We start from the raw sequence: 17,298 nt of genomic DNA, 5'->3' as shown, positions 1-17,298 counted from the left end.
GACGCCCATGGTAACTCTGAAGGAGTTGCAAAGATCTGGCCTTTATGGACGAGTGGCAAGAAGAAATTTGTTGTTTAACGTGAGCCACAAGGAATCCCATGGGAGACATAGCAAATATGTGGAAGAAGGTGCTCTAGTCAGATGAGACTGAAGTGTAACTTTTTGGCCCTCTTGCATAACGCTATGTGTTGCAGAAAGCCAACACTGCCCATTACCCTGAGCACACAATCCTCACAGTGAAACAAGGGGGTAGCATCATTTTCTATGGGATAGGGGAATAATTGTTTGTGTTGTAGTTTTGATGATCAGCCTTATATTCATGCTTCAATACCTTTATTTTAGATTGTGATCCCCCCCCCCCCCTGCCAATAGACACAGAGACTGATGTGAATAATGACAAGCTCTATATGCTGCAGAATATGTTAGTGCTACATAAAAAAATGATTATTAACGTTATCACTACCTGAATACTATAACATTATTTGCATCTCTTATCACATATTATTATAACATGCACGCTGTTAATCCTTATTGGCTCACTGACATAGAAGTCACTTTGGATTTCAGTGACCTGTATAAAAGTACTCTGTGTCCTCATTCAAGAACTCATTGGTGACTTCTTATTTTCTTATAATTACAGTAGTAACATTGTTCCTTTTAATTCTACAGTTATTATTGATTTTATAAATACTTTCTTTACCTATATGGTCACATTATATTCCATTCTCAGTCACAGAAGTGCATAGAGGATTACATTGAATTCTGCATAGAATCAGTCAGCACTGCTGGTAAGACTCAGTTAACATCTATATTATTCAGGTATTTGTCAAAATTATTCCCCAGTCTATAGTGATATGGTGGCATATATCAACCACATCCTATATAGGAAAGCACTTTCTTGTACATTAAAAAAAATTCCAATGTATATGAACACAAAAGAGCATTCTTTTGCCTCATATGATGAACAGGGGCCTTATGGCTGATGTATGTGGCTTTCTTAGAATATACCCTGATGTGGTGTAAAAACAAGATGTGGACAAAACCTTAAAGGGGTTATCCACCACAAGGTGATTTTAGTACTTACCTGCCAGACAGTAATGGACATAATTAGGAAGGATTCATGCTTGTTTTGGGCTTAATGGCCATGTCCTGAGTCCCCAATAAAGTTGCTGCTTTCTTTTTGTGAAATGGCTATTTCCTGTTGGAGTTCCTTACTTCCAACTACAGAATCCCTTGTTTGTAAGTATGAGGTCACTTTTCTCCCTCCCACTCATCAGTCACCCCACCCATTGAAGCCCACCTGGGACAATTCCCTGCAGCCTTGTGGAGAATGATCTTCCCCCCCACACACAGCAGTCGCTCCACCTATTGAAGCAGACAGGCTCCCTTCAACACCTGACTAGGGATGTAATGTCTCGGGTCGCACTGCAACCTGGGAGATGCTGAGACAACACTTATATTGTATGCTGCTAAATGTAAACATCTGGGCAAAGATCGCATAAGAATTTCAAAACCAGCCTTCAAACAAAGGTACAGACACTATATTATGTACTACACTACACTATATTATGTACTACACTCCTTTTACTGTAGCATAGTCAAATAAAAAAAAAATCCTGGAATAATGTCTTGATGATAGTGGTTGTGAGCTTATTGTATACTTCTTTTTTTCTTTCAATTAAGTACAGTGGTTTCTAAACGGTGGACCTCCAGATGTTGCCAAACTACAACCTTCGTCATGCTGGGAGTTAGAGTCTTGTAACATGAGGAGGTCCACATTTTTGAGATCACTGGTTTAGTGTATAACACATGAAAACCTTAGAATCCCATGTATATAGTGTGGTGCTGGCACAGGACTGGTAATTGTAAAACTGCCTCAATTCCACACACTTCATCACAGTATTTATTCTGGGACTTCTGGTGGAATTCTGGCAGACCTTCACCATCCTGCCTGGTTGGCTGACTGATCCCCAGTCTGGTCTATGCCTGGCAACTTCTGCCAAAGTCAAAGAGGCAATTATGTTCTTTACTGCCCAGTAACCGATGGCTACAACCGACACGGAGAGACAAAACTGTAGATCTCACACGGAGCTGGCCACAGCGTTACCCACAAGTTTGCGGATTTGTTCTATTTATTCAAGAAACTTAACCTTAAACGCTGAGCCTCACTGATTATATGATTCTATGGAAAGATGATATGATGGTAAGATGTACGTAGAAGCCTCTTCCAGCACATTAGAAGTTAAAGCTAATTCTTTCTATGTATTTTAGTCTAGTCATTCCTGCAGCATGCTATCAGAGTTGTGGCTGTATGACGCTCATCTCACCGGCCTATGTGAGTGTTACTTTTCGATCTGTTACTTGTTAATCTGTTGTTTCAATTCAGCTTTGCATATTAATGAGCAAAATTCTACTAGATATAATGATAATCATCTTGTGTATTTTATTTAGATTTATTCTTCATTACAGCAATGGTTAACAATAAAGAGTAAAGCTAAAATATTTAATTGATATTTAGTTGATGGTAATATCTGAATGACCAGTAGGTCTATAGCCCTTCCTGCCAATACCAGACAGTGTGACAAGTTATGTATTTTTCTACCTCTCTATCTCATTTCCCCTCATTGTTTAGAACATAAAATGCTCATGACGTCCTACCTCACACCCAGAGTATGCTGGCCTGCCGACATTGATCGAATGGTTGTCCAGCATGTGTTTAATATTAAATGAAGTACAGTGGTCCCTCAACATACGATGGTAATCCGTTCCAAATGGACCATCCTTTGTTGAAACCATCGTATGTTGAGGGATCCGTGCAATGTAAAGTATAGGACAATGGTCTACAACCTGTGGACCTCCAGATGTTGCAAAACTACAACACCCAGCATGCTCGGACAGCCAACGGCTGTCCGGGCATGCTGGGAGTTGTAGTTTTGCAACATCTGGAGGTCCGCAGGTTGAAGACCACTGGTATTGGAGGTTATACTCACGTGTCCCCACCGCTCTGGACCGTCACCGCTGCCCTGGATGTCGCCTTCCATCACTGTCGCTGCGTCCCCGAGGTGTCCCGACGCTCCAGTAAGGCCTCTGCTTCCCCGGCATCCTCGCTTTCGGTCACCACCATCACGACGCTACGCACGCTGCTCCTATTGGATGACGGGACGGCGTGCGCAGCGACGTGATGACGACAATGGAGAGCGCCAATGATGCAGGGGATCCTGAAAAGAACGGTCCGGAGCGCCGGGGACATGTAAGTGATCGTCAGCGGACCACAAGGGGCACCGTAAACGGCTATCCGGTGGCAGCTGAAGCAGTCTGCGCTGCCGGATAGCCATTTATGCGATGGCCCCGACATACAAAAGCATGGTATGTTGATGCTGCCTTCAACATGCGATGGCCTCTGAGAGGGGCCATCGTTGGTCGAGGGGGGGGGGGTTCGGGGTCACTGTATTCTCCATTGAAGGGGCAGAGAAACTAGAATGAATTAAGGGGAAAATAGGGGGAGATTTATTCAAACCTGTGTAGAGGAAAAGTTGACCAGTTGCCCATAGTAACCAATCAGATCGCTTCCTTCATTTTTGAAAAGGGCTGTGAAAAATGAAAGAAGCAATCTGATTGGTTGCTATGGGCAACTGGTCAACTTTTCCTCTGGACAGGTTTTGATAAATCTCCCCCATGTTCACTATTTGAGCCTCTAAACAGTATTGTGTACAAAAGAGGACTATTTCCATCTCCATCTTCGGCTTGGGAATAGGCAATGGGGTGGGGCTAAGACAAAGGGGTGGGGTTTAGCATGCCTATTCTCCACTGCAGCCAGAAGAGCAGGATAAAGGAGTTCTTCTTTACCAAGCTGCTTCCCCCGTAGAGATATAGTAATCTGATCTGTACCAATGAAGCATGCTCTGAAATGGTAAAATCTACTAAGTTATAGTCTCAGTGGGTACCGTGAAAATATATCTTATTTACTCTTCTTCTAGATGAGTTAAAGATTACAGGTCATGGAGGGGTAGGGGTGAAGGGACACATATGTGTCATTAAATATGCTTCATTTAGATGAAAACACAAGTTCTTGCAAAATTGAACATTTCACTACAAATGAGGGTTCCTAGTAAATCTAGGTAAGCCAGTGACATGAATATTGCTTTCTAGGAAGTTGAGCTGTCAGATGCAGCCGCTAACATATGTTGAACACAAGAAGCCATTATTTTCAGAGGATAATCTATCCACGGTAATTGTATGGTTGTATTTATCTTTTACAGCCCTTGTCATGTGAACTAATGCTTTCTCATTCCCAAACAGCCAATGCTTCAGGTCTATATGTATTATGTCCATGGCTCAGCATACATAGACCTGACTGTCACTCGGTGTTTGCAGAGGCATTTACATCTTACCCTTGCAGCCTGTTTACGCCACATTTGCCCTGTCCTGGATCCGGCCTCACTTAATTTTGACATCAGTAATGTTGTCACCACAGCTGCACAAGGTTGGGTCACAATGAGCTTCGGTGCACCCAGTGTAAACAGTGAGGGGATCTCTTAGTAAATATACAATGCTGTTACCGGCCTTCTTGTTTGCTTTGCAGTAACCTCACTGTTGTAGAAAGAAGTGTAGTGAAGTATGGTGTGTGCTGAAATAAGCTTTTCTTTCTCTATAGGCTGCTGGAGCTGTTTAAATAGAGTATCTTTGCGAACTGAACGCCATATATGTCCCCTATTCAGGGTGGATGAGTGATACACTGCAGATAACTCTTGGAGGAAGTTGCCTTCTAATGAAAGCTCCAAATTTTGCAACAGAACCTAAATTTATCTAGTTACCAACCACCCATTAACTTGAAACATCTGTATGGTCCAAAATTGACTCTGCAAGTAATTGGCTGAGCCAGCAGGTGAGTATGGCTTTTATTTCTATTCTCCACCTCCCTCCAACCCCCCACCTGCCCCAGCAGCACTTGCATTTAATATGCTTACAGTGCCACCACAGAAGAAATTAAAGGGGTATTCCAGTGGAAAACTTTTTTTTTTTTTTTTAATCAACTGGTGCCAGAAAGTTAAACAGATTTGTAAATTACTTCTATTGCAAAATCTTAATATTTCCAGTACTTGTTGGGTTCTGTATACTACAGAGGAAATGGAATTCTTTTTGGAACACAGAGCTCTCTGCTGACATTATGACCACAGTACTCTCTGCTGACATCTCTGTCCATTTTAGGAACTGTCCAGAGCAGCATATGTTTGCTATGGGGATTTCCTCCTACTCTGGACAGTTCTTAAAATGTACAGAGATTTCAGCAGAGAGCACTGTGGTCATGATATCAGCAGAGAGCTCTGTGTTCCAAAAAGAAAACCATTTCCTCTGTAGTATTCAGCAGCTAATAAGTACTGGAAGGATTAAGATTTTTAATAGAAGAAATTTACAAATCTGTTTAACATTCTGGCACCAGTTGATTTAAAAAAAAAAAGTTTTCCAAGGGAGTACCCCTTTAAGAATTACACAGCTCACATTGACATCAATGGGTTGTCTGTGTGATGCACAGATGTGTTGGGGCCTCCAGAGGAAGAGATGTTGTTTGTAGCTGCTGCCTGGTCTGGCTAACAGATAGACATCCTTAACAGTTGAACATCCTCTTTTAATTCTTTATAAGATTTGGAAGTGGGGTTTCTAACCCAGGTAACTTATGAACATCCTGTGATCATGAGACAGTTTGGGCGATAGGTAGACAGATAGATGGCTGAAAAAATCTAATAGTCATATACAGTACAACTTAAAAAGTCATACATTTCTTAAATTCCGGCTGAATTGCCTATTTGTTTTCACCCTACAAATACTTTTTTTTGCCTTATATTTTATGGTAAAACGAAGGGTGCCACTAAAAATTGCAACTGATCCCACAAAAAACAAGCCCTCATAAAGCTTTATAGAGGGAAAATTACATTAGTTATGACTCCGAAAGGGCAAAGAGAAAAAAAATAGAAATGCAAACATTTTAAATGGTGTGGTCAATCGGGTAGAGAGTATTCAAATCTTGACAGTTATTAGGTATCCACATGATATGCCTCAAAAGGTCCAATAGATGAGTGTCCCACCTCTGGGACCTGCACCCATTTTAAGATTTAGGCCCTCCCAAGGGTCCTCAAGACAGGATGCAAAAAAATGGGCTGTTTTATATAACTTCCATAGTGGTTATAGAAGTTGCAGAAACCGTGTAAGAGCCAAGGTACATACTCTCAATTCACTCAAGTGCAAGTAGAAAGTGCAATTGTTCAAACATAAAACTGTTCACAAGGATGCAGTCATCGAACGCCCTTCTCCGAAAGGAGAGATGCCCCCCAATAAACCAAACCTTTTACCTCTGGTCCAAAACACTTCTGTAAGGCTACAGGTACAAGATCCCCTTTTGCCGTAGCTACTCAGGGATCAAAAGTGCTCCAGGCAAACAATCGGGCAAAAAGCAAGTTGTCACCGGTAAAATTGGCTTAGCACCCCTGCCGAAGCAAGGGCGCCCGGGGCATGGCAGGGAGGTGAGGAACCTAATGGCCACAAACACCTCACCTAGACCAGAAGGAGGGACACCCAGAAGGGCTACCACACCCAGACCAATCCGTGTGACAAAACATAATATGTGGACACAGTGGATGTGCGCAGTGTGATACTGCCTGGACATCCGTCCAGATCTATAAAAATTCCCCACACCTAGCCAGAAGGCTGGGATACTAAGGGTGAGGGCCCAGAAGAGTGAGAGAAAAAGTGTGTGCTATTTGCCATCTTTCAAGTGGGGTGACAAACTCCTTTAGTTAACTACACTACTTTTGTAGCTCTGGAGATATGAAAACAGCATCCATCTTGATCCTACGTTCTCTGAGCAGCTCCCATTGCAGTCAATGAGAGTTACACAAACAGCTTGAAACAGCCGCCTTAGCTGTTTTTGGCTTATCAAACATGTCTAGCAGCTGCAATCAGGGAGTCATCGATCTTGAGATAGTTGTGGGTCCCAGAGGTGGAACCCGCATCTATAATACAATTAAGGCATATCCTGTGCCTATGTCATAAATGCCCAAATAGGAATACCCGCTTAAGGGGTTAAGCCCTCATAAAAATAAAAATAAAACTACATCACTGAATATGACGTATACTATGCATTCATTTTAATACAAATATGTATAATACATTTTGTAACTATTATTGGTGCCTTTGTTAGAATCTGTTACATTTTTTGCTAAGGTACTGTATCTGTAATGAAACAATAAATATATGTATCTTTATACTTTCACATCCAGTTGAGTATTTAGGTATTAGCAATAAATCCAGAGTTAGTTTGATGAGAGCTGCGACCTGTTAATGTTTGCCCCCATCTGGAACATTGAGAATCCATTACTGTGCAGGTCACTTCCTCAGGGTTTTCAGGTTGCCAAAGAAGAAGGAACCTTGTGGCTTCAATTCTGACTCTTCTCATTGAGCTCTTCATGGAAAATATTGCTTGGCTTCTAAATGCCATATCACTCACACAGCAAAGTGTATAAGAAGGGATGATATTTATGATCCTCGGCAGTGTGAGTAGAACAAAGTGAGACATCATCATAGTGGTGGATATGACTGTCAAAGCCACAAAATTCTGCTATATGCTTCATTACTTCCCTTTACCCAAGGCATATCTTCTAGGCATAGTTGTGTCTCATTTACTCTCTGCCAGACAAGTGTAACCGGCTGTGCCTTCTAAGGCATAAAATAACCAAAAAAACTGATTACTTTATTTTTAGGAGCAAGAACGTTGCTAAGAAGTTATCTTTTCATCTAACAATATGAAGAGCAACAGTGAGGAATTTGAATTTCCTGCTCTGCTGTGCAGATTCATCAAACCAATACTTGTAAAGAGGGGACTAGAAATTTGTATTGATATTTCTATTTACCTGATGTATATGAGAAATTTTACAACTAGGGAACTTTAGGGGCCTCCCTCATTCCTGGCTACCCCCTACCCCATATCAGACTACCATGTTTCATAATCTAAACCTCTCACTCGCATCTCCAAGACATTTCTCATGCTGTTCCAGTTCTCTGGATTGCAATACCCTGGACAATAAGACTCATTCCCAACAACCAATATTTAAAGGAGTAATCCACCAAAAAAAGAAACTTATCGCCCATTTAAAGGCAAAGCTCCAAGCTTCTGTGTTCCACATGGTGCCGCTGCCGACCTGGAGATCGCGGGGTTCCCCTGCGGCAGGACCTCTGCAATGAGAAATATTATACCCTATCCTTTGGATAGGGGATAAGGTGGTTTTCGGCAAAGTACCGCTTTAAAGCATTCCCTAAAAACACAGGCCTATCACATTCACTAAATCGGTCTCCCATCCTATTACCAGTCCCCTTTCATTCAGCAATTCCTTTTGTCTCAACCCTATTTCCTCATAGATTGTAATATGTTATGAGCAGGACATTCACGGCTCTTGATTGAATATGTAATGTCTGATTTTGTCTGCATAAATAACCTTAGGAATTGTGCCATGAACAATTCCTAAGGGTATTGATGCCTGTGTTTGTGCCATGAAATATGTTGGTGCTAAATAAAGACCATTATTTTTATATGCAGGGAGCATATGGAAAATGTGATTAAGCAATAGTTCTTGGATGATACAACAAGGATGTGCCATAAAACCACAGGTTACAGTCAATGTCCTCCTCAAAGACATCTACTAGAAAATTGTCAGACACAGTTCCCTCCATGCACCCATCCGTCCTTTACAGTGCCATCCATATGTGTGGACATTAGTGCAAGATCGTGTTAATGGTTAAGGTTAGGGATGAGCGAATAGAATCTGGTAAATCTGAATTTGTAATAAATTTCATAAAAAATTTGTTTAGTAAAGAATCTGAATATTGCTTTATTAAACTCCATTTAGTGCGGTCCAGGCTCCAGGGCATCTAAGACGGCAGCTCCACATGTGAGGACATGGGGCAAGGAACTCTGGAACGGCGGGAACACGGGTAGGCGGGATGACCCTGAATCACATGCAGCATGCAGCCTATCAGCAGCAGCCACCCCACCCATGTCACAGCCCTATATAATTGGCAGCCATATTGCGGACAGTCACATCAGTGTTCTATTGCAGAGAGAGAGGGACAGAGAGCAGTGTGTGTTGCACAGAAAAGCATTTTTACAGCAGCAATTCACTTCAAGGCCAAATCCAGCATAGAAGCACTGATAGGATAGGGAGTGATATTGAGAGAGAGAGTGTAATTTTGGGTGTACTACAGAGCGACTGTGTGCTGCGGCACTGGTGTGAACAACAACTGAAAACCTAATAGTAGCCAGCCAGTTAGGGTGAGCAGAGCACTAAAAGCCATAATCACCTGCTATTTGTGCCTAATGCAGGTTGAGTAGCAGAGCGTATTTTCCCCTATTAAGTGCAACCTGTGCATTCATAGGTGGTGTACGATTTTGTTCCTGTTAAAGTCTGAAGGGCCTACTTACTGTGAAAGGCCATTTAAAAGTACACACCTGCTGGTGTTGTAGACACATACTGTTTTAAGTGTAGTGAAGAGTATTGTACTCCCCTCTTAAGTGCATACCACGTACGTACATCTAAGTGGTGTACCATTTTGTTCCTTTTAAAGTCTGAAGGGCCTAGTTACTGGGAAAGATCAGCCAAAAGTACACACCTGCTGCTGTTCTAGACAAACACTGTTTTAAGTGTAGTGGAGCGTATTGTACTCCCCTCATATTCACACTGATCATGTCAGGCAGAGAAGTGTCAGGATGAGCACAGAGGAGTGGCAGAGGCCTAAATTCATCAGGCAGAGGTCGCAGCAGACTAGAGGCAAGTGGCAGCAGGAGTCGCAGCGAGAGGCCTGAGCTCCCGGTATCAGCTAGCGGTTGTGTCTCGTCCAGCAACCCATCTGCCGTCATCGATTGACTCGGTCATCCTCTTCATCACAAGTGACATCTGACACTCCCAGTCAACAGTCAGTGGGTTCCTCAGACACAACCTTCAGTTGGCGTGGCCCGGGAGCAGTCCCTGTCCTCCAATTGCCTCTGTCCTATGCTGTTCCCTCCCCCACAGAAATATCTTATGCTGTGGGTTCAGCTCCACTATTTAGTGAGGATGATCTACTAGAGGACAGTCAGCAGCTACTGCCCAGCCAAGAAGTGGAGGAGACATCCACTGCTTCCTCCGCTAGGCAGGCAAGTAGTGATGAGGAGAGTGGGTGGGAGGTGGTGTTGCAAGCGTTTAGGGTCCTGAAGCATACATTGTTGAAGAACCTTAGGAGTACATCAGTGACATGCAGACACAACTCGATGATGATGAAGCACTTGGGAGCCGGGTGCAGAAGGGGTTTCATCATCATCAGGAAAAGAGGGTTGCAGGTTGCCCGTGAGGCAGCAGGTGAGCCAGCAAGGTGCTAACATGGTTGGCAGTCAGCATGGTGGCAGAAGTGGGAGGTCTGGAGCCAAACAAGACCGGGGTAGACCACCTGCTTCGCGGCAGCATACCTGCCCGGGAGGTAGTGGAACAGGGGTCCCTGGAGTCAGCGGCAGTAGCAGTCAGTCAGTGCAGACTGGTGGGTGGAAAATCATCTTCTCTGCGGTGTGGCAGTTTTTCATCAAGTATCTGGAGGATGCTAAAGGGGTATTCCGGGCAAAAACATTTTATCTCCTATCCAAAGGTCCTGATCGTGGGGAGCCCGCTTCTGAGACCCCCCGCGATCTCCCTGCAGCACCCGCATTCGATACGGGTGCTGAGTCTCCTGTTTTGGAAACCTCCGCATCACGCCACGCCCCCTCCATTCATGCCTATGTAATATTACAAATTATCATCAAAGATAACGCCGTCTTATTAATTACTAGTTCAATGCAGGAATTTTTACAGCAATTTCATTAAGCACACTATTAATCCGTTCCTCCAAACTAATGGATGTTTAGCCCAGAGTAAATGTTTTAAAAATGATGTTCTCCTGTTTTGCTTAGAAAGCATTTTTTCTGTGAGTCTATATTTATCCTACTTTTATTGTGTACTTTTAGCAGTGAGAATATCCAGATATCCTTTTTTTGCAGCAATGAAATCTATAGCTATTAATACAAATATAAAGTAAAAATAGATTTTATTGTGTGTCCACACATCTGACACATAATGAGGTTCTACTATCCCACAGTTATCCAACACCACATCTCTTTCTCTCTATGCGTGTACGGATTTGATCCATAAGTTTGGCAACACTAAGCTGAGTGTGTACACATGCAATTAGAGGCGGCTAATGGAGCAGTAAGTGTCCCTCTCTTCCCCTTCTACACTGGCTGTGAAAATATCAGACAGCCTGCATTACGGTCATGCATGCTCACTATGGCAGCCCTCTCACCACATAAATCAAATGAAAAGATTTTTTCCATTTCATGCCTACAATAAAATCGGCTTCCATCTGAATGAATGCAGAACTGTGATGTGCATCTTCTGAAATAAGTGCCCTGCATTAAAAGGAGAAAGATGGGAACTCTGGCCATCACTTTGTTGCTAGACAAGATTTCAGGAAATAGATAAAGATAATTGTACTGGAGGGGAATGGGTCTTCAAAACCTTGGGTCATAGTATAATGGGTGGTTATTGAAGATTTTATTCTTTGTGTCACAATATAGAACCATATTACTAAAATCTAGAGTATTTTCAGTTTTCCGAGTAGAGGCTATTGTAAAACAAAAGATTCATGTCATAAAGTTGTACTCTGTAGCATGTAGTTGGTGTAATGGTAATAGATATTATGTCCCAAAAATGCAAGTATGAATATCAATATGCTTTTTATTTATTCCCTGTTTACCTTTTCCAACTTACTTTAAAGGGGTTATCCACCATAAGATGATTTTAGTACGTACCTGGCAGACAGTAATGGACATGCTTAGGAAGGATCTGCGCTTGTCTTGGGGCTAAATGGCTATGTTGTGAAATTACCATAATACTGTGGCTAGCGTTTTTGTGAACTGGTATTTCCTGCTTGGGTTTTCTTTTTTTGACTACAAATCCCACAATTCCCTTTTCCTCCCTCCCACACATAAACCACCCCACCCATTGAAACATAAATCAGCGGCATCCAATCAAAGACCTGTGGTTTTCAATCAGGGTGCCTACAGATGTTGCATTAGTTGCAGATTGATCCCTCCACCCATTGAAGCAGACAGCCTCCCTGTCATCAGATGACTAGTGAGTCAGGTCTCGGCCGCATTGCAACCTGGGAAAAATCTGAGACAACAGTCATTTTGTATACTGGTAAAAATAAATATTGGAGTGAAAATCACAGAAGAATTGTGAGAAAACCATTACACACAGGTACAGACACTATATTATGAACTACATTAACTTTACAGCCCCTGTAGCATAGTCAAATAAAAAAAAATTCCTGGAGTACCCCTTTAAATTTGTTTGAATTTTGTTGAATTTTTGTTACATTTCCAGTTCGGATTTATTTGTTAATCAATAGGAGAATAGAACGAGTAACAAAAGCAACAAATGTAACTAAAAGCTTAAATGTAGCAACAAGAAAAAAGGAGAATTATGAATTGGCACTGGATATAACACTGCTAATGTACTGTGGATTAGAGGAAGTGGAGCGTATATAAACCAGGTAGGATAATGGGAGGTGCTTCACAGGAACATAGAAAATTCCAAATACAGTCGATGCCAAGAATATGAAGAACGGAGCACTCATCCGGTATATATCCTAAGGAGGTGGCTGATCATCAGCGAGGTTTTTGGCAAGGAGGCGATAGATGGAACGGGGGGACTCAGATGCTGGCCACGGACCGTATCACGCCAATCGGGGCTTCGTAAGGCCACACACAGTTGTGTATACGGCCTGACGGAGCGCCAATTGGCGTGATAGGGTCCGTGGCCGACTGCTGAGCTCCCCCGTTCCATCTATCGCCTCCTTGCTGAAAACCTCGATGATGATCAGCCACCTGCTTAGGATATATACCGGTTAAGTCCTCCATTCTTCATATTCTTGGCATTGACTATACTAACTAATAGTTCAGTTGCATAATAAACACACAGGTTGCTGAAAACTGAATATGAAACAAGAAAAAGAAAGCTAAAAGGGGCTAATACATTGGGTATTGGGGGGGTCAGTCTTGAATGAGGGGAAAAAAAGATATGGGGAGGGAAGAAGAGGAGGAGGTTGAGCAAGGAAACAGACAAAAGAAAACCAAAACCGGAAGAGAGGTGTCAAGTAAAAACAAAAAGTAAGGAAATTTGTTTTGCAGTTGCTTTTTATTAAAACATACTACTGGACAAGTGAGGTTAACAGGAATGATATTTGATGAGCAGAGTCAATCTATGTTGCTTAAGTTCTTAACAACTGAGAATCCATCAAAGATTTGTGAAAGATGACATGGGCCAAAGTGTTACAAGATGTACCTTAGAGTGGGTCCTTTAGAATGCAAATGTTTTTTCGCAGTATAAAAATTATCCACCCACCACAAGGAAGTATGTATGCATTTAGGATTTGGGCACAAATTTATTTTTGGGTATGGTCTCAGATTTAAATTTTAGCACACTGGGAGGTGTGGCTGGCACTACCACACTTCTTCGGCTCTGGCTTTCTGCTAATCCTTCTCGATGCACATCTACCGCTGTTCCCCTGCAGCCTTCTAGCGGTGTTCAGACCCGGGAAATGTAGACAGCTGTATTCAAACAGTAGAAATGGAATGGATGGAAACTCACTGTGATAAACCATGGCTTCTTTATTTGCAGGGACAGGTGCAGTAACAAACAGGCACAATCCAATAGAGCAATAGAAGCCGTGGTTTATCACAGTGAGTTGCCGTCCGTCCCATTTCTACTGTTTAAATTTATTTTAGGATCTAATCTGACATATGAATTTAATTTGGCATTTTGTCTACATTTATTTAGTGTTGTGAATTTTGATGATCTTTTATGGTAATGTTCACATTTAAAGACTAACCTATGTTCAGGGTAGACATCGGCACATTGACAGAATGGTATGCAGATGTATACCTTGGTATACCCATGCTAAGTCTATCGAGTTCAATGGGCCAAACATGGTCTACTATTGACTATATTTGGTCAATTTCTGCGTGCATACTGTTCTGTTTTTTTTTGTTTGTTTTTTTACTTGAAAGTGCATGCAGTCACATGTTCAGGATATTTAACTCAACAGACACAGCATAGGTACTTCACTGTATGTACCCCAAACATAGACTACTTTTGAGATATTAAGTGGGCACTGTCACTTTGGCATGTCAAAAGTTTGAATTGGTCATGGTCTGAGTGTTCAACCTGTGGTCAATACCTAGAACTAGCTGGGAAAAGAGCGCCCTAAGTGAGACAAACTTACCATGGAAATCTATGGGATTGCCCCAGTCAGCTGCACTTTTCTCCCCTCTCTTTCTAACAATTGGTCGAGGTCTGAACACTCAGACCTTGACCAAACAAAACTTTTAACATGTTTCTAGGACATGTCAAAAGTTTTTTTTAAAGCAGTAGGTACACTTTAACATAGCATTTGGTTGCACTGCACTTTGAACCTGCTCAAACTCAACTCACCTCAACTCACCTATGTTTCTTTAAATTGGATAGTGAATATCTCTGCCCAGCAAGGCTGTTTCCAAACTGCTGAGTATATTTTAGCATCCATATTATTCTGTAAACCACTTGGCCCTTCAGTGGTTCTGGTGAAACAACCTCAAATCACCACAGAAACCTACAATGAACTTTTATTTAGTTGAAGAGTCATACTCGATACTCGACCAGACTCGATAAAAAAAATATATACACCCAAGCTGAAAATATTTATTAGCCAATCTTCAAGCTTAGACAGTAAATTGCAGTCTGTTATGTACTTTATTTCAATATTACAGGAAAAGAAAGGCCAGGTTGTATTTTAAAGACAACCTCTAAAGAAGACTTGCTGGAAGCCGAGGATACATGGTTGTTATAGGGGAATTCTGACAGACAGGAAGACTGGCCAGTTATCCGATGTAGTGTGCAATTATAAAGGAGTACAAAAGCTGTTTCAGGAACTTATTGGTCAACTTTCTGGGGATGATTGTTGAAGACAAATCTAGAAATATGTTTAAATCCTTACATAGTGACCTCTAGAATGTGAAAATAAAATAAACTCAACAATTAGAAATGGTATGACTCTGAATACCATGAATATAGAAGGGGTATGCCCTGAAATGTTGCATCAGACTCAACTATGGCCATGTAACAAATCAACTCCAGGCTCCCATAATATGGGAGAATAATGCAAAGAGGAATACTTGTGACCTGCTGAAATAAAAAAAAAAATAAGAAAAAAGGAAGAGAACCAAACCAGTACTGTGAGTTTTTTATATCAGATGTTTGCAGTATCTTTACATCTATGGAAATAATGATTGTTGTCCAGAGCAACATAGAGATCAGAAGGTGGAGTTGGCGGATCTAAGTAGCAACACATGAACTAACTAGTGCATGAGTGGTATATTAGTATAAGGATGTTATGTAGACATGTCAAAAGTTTTGGGCAGTCAAAGTTTAAGTCCTGAGACACCCATCAGTCTCCAGATATAGCTGGGTGAAGCGTGCCCCAGTGTGCTTTACCTTTGACAGAGGCTGGTTCCATTGACCTATATACACTAGCATCACACTAGATATACTGTATTGTAAGATAGCATTGGTTTAGATACACTGACATCACACAGGATGGCTTATCAGACATCCATAGAAAAAACAACAACCTTTGCTCAATAATTGTGGATTTCTAGTTTTCCATTGAAGTAATAGAAAATGTGTTTGACCAATGGAGACCTGAGACCGCTATTAACCTGCACATATAATACAAAGCATGTATAGTTTATCAGTAGAAGATGTGAATGTAAGCCCCTGCTAGACCCCTAGTACATGGATATTTTCAGCCCTATGCTTCAGGACTTATGAAGCTGAACAACTGATACCTATTTCCTCCTTGATAAAAGAGGTTTTTATTACTAATGACATAAATAGGTAATATTCAACACATCTCAACTTTGCCATGCACCCATTATCCTACAATCCTACACCCCAATAGCAAAGAAAAAACATATTGAGGGGTTAATTAGCTTAAAAAAAAACTGTCCTAGTGTGAATGTGAAATTAGATTGTCATCCACAAAAACATAGGAACTAGTGTGCATGCTGAGACTCTGTACTGCACTGCGGTATATGTGTGTACTATGCAAGCAAAATGGAAATAAGTAAATTAAACCATTGTGCTATGCTAGATCCCTATCCTAGCAACTAGGATGAAACTTGAACATAGAGATGGGATTGATATTATTTGCTTTATACTATAAACATAACTAAGGGTACAAATTAACCTTGTATCATATTTCTGTTCTGCATGTTCAGAGCATATGGCTCCACTTCACTCGCCTCTTCAGAAGGAAGGTGTTGTGACATCATATATTTTCAGTATAATTAAAAGTGCTGCTGGAAAAAAATGGAATGAGCACGTAGGAGAAAGTGGGTGTCAGAGCTGAATGATATTATCTGCCATCAGGGTCCTACAGGTGGCATTGCTGTCAGGGACCCAGGAGAATGAGTCTTAAAAGGGGATCGTTGCTATATATATATATATATATATATATATATATATATATATATATATTAAATGTGTATATTATAAACTATATTATTTATTTCAGGTTCACCTTCACAGGGCCCAAATATTACAGTAATCCAGCATTTGTTTTTATGGGGTCCACAATTTCTAAACAGCAGCAGTGTGTTGAATGGGGAAATATTGACTCTTGCTGTAACAATAATATCCCAGGTATTATAATACACATTGCTTTAAAGCCTTGTTTAGTGACTAATATCACTCTTGATTTCCATGCATTGTGTGTGGTGGTTCAGACACATGTAGCCATGAATGTGAGGATGAGTTTGCTGTTATTTCTAATGGAAGCAGCTCCATTCCCCTTCCCTGCAGCAACACATGAAGTAACCTTTAGTGAACCTGACAATCTCCAAGCTCTAGTGACAGCAAGAAAAACTTCAGACACTACAGTATAATAATGCACTGAAACAACAGTAATCTATAAATAGGTCTGTTTTTAGTGCTAAGCTCCTTTTAACTTTGTTAGTCATCGACCATCCTTAAAATAAAACCAGAGTAGCTATGGCTCTTGGTAGCAGTTGTAAACAAACTCAGGGAGGAAAAGTAGAAGGGGGAAAAATACATGCAATACAGCCAGGAATGCAGCTGTCAATGGACGGGGGAAGGGAAAGAAGATGTGCACCGGTAGAAATAGACAGAACATGGTGGAGGCAAGAGG

At 41.4% G+C, this 17,298-nt stretch overlaps 1 long non-coding RNA gene across 1 annotated transcript; it reads left to right on the top strand.

Annotated features, from left to right (window-relative positions):
* The first annotated feature begins 2,289 nt into the window (after window positions 1-2,289).
* LOC130272719 (uncharacterized) lies at window positions 2,290-8,807 on the top strand. Its single transcript, XR_008843702.1, has 3 exons — window positions 2,290-2,335; window positions 4,655-4,885; window positions 8,588-8,807. It is a non-coding gene; the product is annotated as an uncharacterized LOC130272719 (long non-coding RNA).
* The last annotated feature ends 8,491 nt before the right edge of the window (window positions 8,808-17,298 follow it).

The sequence above is a fragment of the Hyla sarda genome, chromosome 5 (assembly GCF_029499605.1).
Source record: "Hyla sarda isolate aHylSar1 chromosome 5, aHylSar1.hap1, whole genome shotgun sequence".
Taxonomy (NCBI): domain Eukaryota; kingdom Metazoa; phylum Chordata; class Amphibia; order Anura; family Hylidae; genus Hyla; species Hyla sarda.
The sequence above is the reverse complement of the archived record's forward strand: the minus strand, read 5'-3'. Positions and strand labels throughout refer to the sequence as shown.